We start from the raw sequence: 6000 nt of genomic DNA, 5'->3' as shown, positions 1-6000 counted from the left end.
CAATTTATTGAGTAATTACTCAGTTTCAGCGACTATTCTAAGTATTTCATATATATGATCTTATTTAATTCTTTCATCAGTCATAAAGAGTATGGCGTCCATTTTTGTAGATAAAGAAATCAAAACCCAGAGAAGTTAAGTATAATAAATTGCATATAGTAAAACAGCTGGGAAGTAGAAGAGATGGATTTGAACCCAAAGCCCATATTCATAACCATCCTTCAAAGATAGAGGGAAAAAAGTCTTAGATAAAAAAGTAAGCTGTTGATTTAAATGTTAGATTTGTTATTAGAAATTAGTAAAACAGAATTGTTTTTATTCAAATTAAGAGGAAATGTATGTGGTCCCACTGACAAAAACTCTAAAAACTAATGTAATATAAGAAAGACAGGAAGTGGCAATGCATATTCATCTGAACATATTTTGAAATGGAGACAGATTTAAACTGAAATTTAATATTAACAATGAAGAAGGATTCACCATGCAATGTAGTCTTATCCATGTAATCCTTAACCTGACTCAAGACTCTTCCCAGGCGATTAGTTTTAGATCACTTTGTAGCTGATACGCTTAAATTATTTCGAAGTGTTGAATTAAATCGTTCACTGGCAGAAATTGAATTTTTCTGTTGTAAAGAGTTTGTTAATGAGTGAGTCTGTGTTTTTGTTTGGTTGGTTGGTTGGGTTTTTGTTTGTTTGTTTTTGGGGGGGTGGGTTTTTGGTTTTGTTTTTGTGTTTTGGAGATGATGACACAATTGCCAGAGTTGAGTTTATGAAAAGCCACACCAGCAGGAAGGATTTAAATGTTTTAAACATTTAATCTGTATTGGTTGAGGGAAATCACAATGAAAATAATAAAAGTGCTTGCACCCCTTCCCTACTTAGCTTAGGATTTCAACAACTATCCTTAATGGCAGCCTCTTTAAGTCCCCATTAAAAAACAAAGGGGGCTTCCCTGGTGACGCAGTGGTTGAGAGTTCGCCTGCCGATGCAGGGGACACGGGTTGGTGCCCCGGTCCGGGAAGATCCCACATGCCGCGGAGCGGCTAGGCCCGTGAGCCGTGGCTGCTGAGCCTGCGCGTCCGGAGCCTGTGCTCTGCAACGGGAGAGGCCGCAACAGTGAGAGGCCCGCGTACCGCCAAAAAAAAAAAAAAACACACAAAGAAAAGAACAAATAAACAAACAAAAAATTGCCCAATTAAAATAGGATAGTCACTTTTTTTTCTTTTTCTTTTCTTTTTTGCGGTACGCGGGCCTCTCGCTGTTGTGGCCTCTCCCGTTGCAGAGCACAGGCTCCGGACGCCCAGGCTCAGCGGCCATGGCTCACGGGCCCAGCCGCTCCGCGGCATGTGGGATCTTCCCGGACCGGGGTATGAACCCCTGTCCCCCGCATCAGCAGGCGGACTCTCAACCACTGCGCCACCAGGGAAGCCCCAGGATAGTCACTTGATGAAGCTTTGAGTTCCAGCTGCCATGACCACTTGGCTAATGGACTCCAGCCTGTGAGTTAAACCCTGCCCCAAGCAAAAATCAGGTGACACAGAATAAGTGGAGCACAAGGCTGCCCACTTTCTTATCCACCTGTTGCTACAACATAGGAAGGTTAAAAGTGAGTTGTGTAGTATAGTGTTAAAACCCTCGAAGGGTCCAGGGCAGTTGAAAAACTAGCATACACCTGGGCTGGATTAAAACTGCTAGGTGTCCACATCAAACGATGGTAATCTTATCCTCTACTCTGGCTAGGAGCATTTTGTCTAGCTCAGGGTGCCATTCTTTAGGGAAAAAAAAAATTTATAGGGGAGAATAATTGTGATAATGACAATGAAGATAGTAATAAAAATAACTTAGATTACTTGTAACATGCCATGCACCATTCCAAATGCTTCTACACGTATTCATGAATCCTCACAACAATCCTCAGGTGAGAAACCGAAAGCACAGAGAGGCTGTTACTCATGGTCATAAAGGCAGAAATTGGCAGGGCCGTTTTGTAAAGCCCTTAAGTTTGGGGCGGGATGGGGACCTTTTTTTTTTTTACATTAGTAGTGTTATCCTAAATATCAATAATACAGAGGATCAGGGAAGACTCTCTTGTGGAAGTGACTTTTGAGCTAAGAGTGTAAGATTAAGAATTAGACAAAAGGAGACGGGATGGAAATGCAAGACTATTCTAAGCACAGAGAACAGTGAGTGCAAAACCCTTGAGCTCTCTTGGTTTGATGACTGGAGCACAGTGAGGAAGAGAGAGGCAAGAGGGTCAGGAGACAGGGGCTGGATCATTGTATCATCTTAAGTACTTTGGGTAATAGCACATAGGCAGATACTATCTCACTATATCGTCATTATATCCCAGACCCTAGCTATCTTAGTATGTGGTTCAGAGAAGACCGTCTATAAATATAGGTTGACTGAATGAATGAACCCCTACATTTTAGAGAACTTATTTAAGGGATTTATGTTACATTCGTTGCTACAGAAACATTTAAATGAATTTTTATGTAAGGGGCACACAAAACTGCACAAAGGTTTTTTTCCCTTTAAAACAAGCCCAAGAATAAAGTTACATCCAATCAGCGCTTCCTTGGCAAGCACTGCGCGCGCGCCGCTTGCCAGTTCCGCGACGCTAGAAGACCCTCTAGCAAGAGAATCACCTTTGCGCTTGCTCAGTTTGGGACTGCTCAACCAGAAGGCGGGTTCCAAAGAAAAGGAAATGGTCGCTGCGCCTGCGTTGCTCCTTCTGGGTCTTAGGCTGGCTGCGCAGGCGCACAGGTACCATTTTGACCGTAAACATCCTGCCGATTTGAACCGAGGATTTGGGCGGCAGGAAGAGCCGCGGCGTAACGGCAGCCATCTTGTTTGTTTGAGTGAATCGGGAAGGAGGCGGCGGCCGTGGCGGCGGCGGGAGCAGCTCCGAAGCTACACCTCACAAGGGCTCCCCCCCTTTCCCCGCCCCCTCCCCCGACCCTTTTCCCCTCCCCAGGCCACCCAGCCCGCCCAACTCCCGGCGGAGAAGAAGGTAAGATAGTCGGCCGACCCTTTCTTTTCCTCCGGCTCTCTTCCCCCCACCCGTTCCCTGCCGTCTTGCCGTCGGGGAGCCGGACTCCGGAGGAGGGGCGCGGGGGGGAGGGCGAGGGAGACGTCGGCACTGCCTGCGCCCCGGGTCGGGGCAGTGCTGCCACCCTCCGAGCTCCCGAACCGCTGCGCCGCCGCCCAGGCCCCTTGCCCAGGTGCCCACCCTCAGCCGGGACCCGCGCAGCCTGGGCCCGCATCATTGTCTATTGGGTAACAAATGGTTCAGGTCTATTCCAAGGCCAAAGAAGCAGTTACTCGGTCGGTCTCTCAGGGAGACGCGGCTCTGGGCACCGGAGGGCGAGGAGGAGGTTTGAACGAGCGCGCTCTGGGCACCGGGCCGCCTACTCTTCGGGTGAAAATGGCTGTCTGGGAAGACGCGGGATTCGGGGCGGGAGACGGCGGCGGCGGCGGCGGGGTGGCCGTCCGCGACGCCAGCTCCGAGGGGCCGCAGCCGTCCGCCGAGCGTGGGTGCGGGGGTAGGAGACACGCGGGCCCTGCCATCGCGGCCACGGTGGGGCCGGAGAACGGGGCGGGCCCCTCGCCAGGGACCAGTGTTGCTCCCCCTTCCCCCTGTTTTTTTTTTTTTTTTTAAAGGAAAGTGGTTACGCTGGAGATACCAAATATTGGCCAGACCCATAGAAAACGCGATCAAGGGAAGTTGCCTCTGATTCTTAGGAAATTAGCATAATTGGTTTTCCTCCCTGGCTTTCCTAGCGATTGAGGATATTGAGTGTTGTATTTGGTGCGGGGGGGGGGGCGTTTCTGACAAATGCCTGGTGTCTCCTTCCTCGCTGAGAAAGGCTTTGAGAATGATCTGCTGTGATAGTGTGGAGTGACACTGTCGAGCTGTGCTGCTGCCAGACTTAGCGGCCTTCTTCAAATTTGAAAGAGGGAAACGCTGGAGGGTTTGGCCACCTTACGATTTGTTAGGCTTTCAGTGTTCAAAAACGCGCTTGAGTTTTTAAGGGTTTCTGGTAAAGGCTACTGTTCATCGGCTTCCCTTTGCAAGCGAAAGTTAACATCTGCTCTCCGTATATTGTTTAGAATGATCATTGAATTCCAGAAACAAATTCCCATTTTCTTCCAACGAATGTAAATGCCAGGGAGCTGTGTGGTTGTGCGGAATGTTGAAGACAGGCTGCAGAAGCTTTCCTAAGTTGTAGCGTCACTAAATTACTTTGTTTCATGTTGGAAGCAACTAATCAATTACTTTTAAAAAAGCATTGATGAGGATGTATGCCATACCCAATGATTAAATTATTACCAGTTTGTAGATGAGGTGACAGCAGTGCATAACTCAGTGGACATAATACCTTTTTGTATACAAGTCAGAATTACATTGATAGAGCATAGCTTTTACCTTTCTTGTGTTTATAGAGGCAACGCATTAGTACAATCTAGGATTAACTTTTCTTAAGGATGAGAATTTCTTTCCTGGTGAGTTCCTATTTATTGGAACATAAAGATTCTGAGAAGTTTTATCTTTATAGTTTGGTACAGAAGGGAAATTTCTAATATCAGAAATAAAGATTTTGTGGTTTTTGTTTAAATGTTGTGATGTCAGAATTGTTAGGCATGATCATGATAGCTGGTATGTGCTCTGTGGGAGATTTTTTTTCTAAAGTAACTATTTGTGTCTGTAGTGGCATTGTGTTGGGTATGATGTTCTGTTTAATTCTCATAATACTGTTCGGGAAACATCCCCATTTTATAGATGAGAAGGCTAAGACTCAGATGTTAATTCACTTTTAACCCTTACAAAACAACTGTGGAGGGAGCTGAGTTTGAACCTAGGACTGTCCGATTGTAAAACTCTTCTTCAAAGAACATTAGTATCAAAAGGGAGGGGAGCTCTAGGGTGCAGGGTTGGAAATACCTTCTGTCCCTGAGACACTCCCCAAGCACCCCCAAAGAGATGGTTCCGTTCTTATCTGAGTTCGATGTTGATGTTTTCTAAGGTTAGTTATCACTGAATTTCCACCTTCCAGTTTTTTATAGTTAGGGAAAGTGAACTACACAGATTAAGCAGCTTAACATGCTAGTTACTGGCAAAGCACTCCCAAAATAATTGTTTTTACTTTGAATAGATGACGTTTGTGTGTGCCATAAGTTACAAAAGAAAAGAAGTCCAACAGTACAGAAGGGTAGTCTTCACTTTCTCACTGGGCACAGGTTCCAAAGGTGACCGGTGTCATCAGTTTTGTTTGCACTCCATAGATACTTTTTGCTCATGCAAGTGCGTGTTTGTATACATGTATAGAGAGAGCTCTCTTTTATCATTGTTTAAGAGTGCATGGGAATTCTATTGTATGATTGTATTAATTTGCTAAAAGTCACTTATTAAGGGCTAGGTAGGTTATTTCTAATACTTTGCTATTAAAAGTCATGCTGGCAAGGCAACATAGTGTTTAGTTAGACTTGTGGGCTCTGAAGTTCAAGTTCCACTCGCATTAAATGCTGGTGACCTTTGCCACATTCCTTATCCTCTCCTTTTCTCCTTTTCCTGGTTTGTAAAATGGGCCAGTATTTATCTTCTAAGACTATCATGAAGAGGATGGACACCTAAAATACTTAGAGCTTAGTAAGTTTTTGGGTTTTTTTTTTAATTGTTATTATACATCCTCAAATATACTTTTGGTTTATTACTGGAAGTGCAGTTTCTTGCTGGAAAGTATGAGATGTTGCCACATTGCCCTTCAAAGAGGTCATACCAATTTATGCAACCAGTATCCTGCCCTGCTTTTTAACAGATGAGTGAAATATTATAATGATTTAACATCATTGTAGAAACATGAGCTGTAATTTGACTTTGGTTTTTTAGAAACATCTTAAAGAAATCGCCGTTTTTGCGTTCCTGAATATGTTCTAAATTATCAGTCTGTCATTTCACATCAGATTTAAATTACTTTTTAGGATCAATTTTTAAAAG

The 6000-nt window shown here is 44.6% G+C and overlaps 1 protein-coding gene across 2 annotated transcripts in view; it reads left to right on the top strand.

Annotated features, from left to right (window-relative positions):
- Nucleotides 1–2829: 2829 nt before the first annotated feature.
- The window catches only part of RAD21 (RAD21 cohesin complex component), a 28191-nt gene continuing 25020 nt past the window's right edge, over nt 2830–6000 (top strand). For both annotated transcript variants that reach the window (XM_033419923.2, XM_033419922.2), the window contains exon 1: nt 2830–3015. The gene's annotated coding sequence lies outside the window, so the exon portion shown is untranslated. The remainder of the gene's footprint in view (nt 3016–6000) is intronic.

This window comes from Orcinus orca, chromosome 17 (genome assembly GCF_937001465.1).
Source record: "Orcinus orca chromosome 17, mOrcOrc1.1, whole genome shotgun sequence".
Classification (NCBI taxonomy): Eukaryota; Metazoa; Chordata; class Mammalia; order Artiodactyla; family Delphinidae; genus Orcinus; species Orcinus orca.
This window is presented reverse-complemented; position numbering and strand designations above follow the sequence as displayed.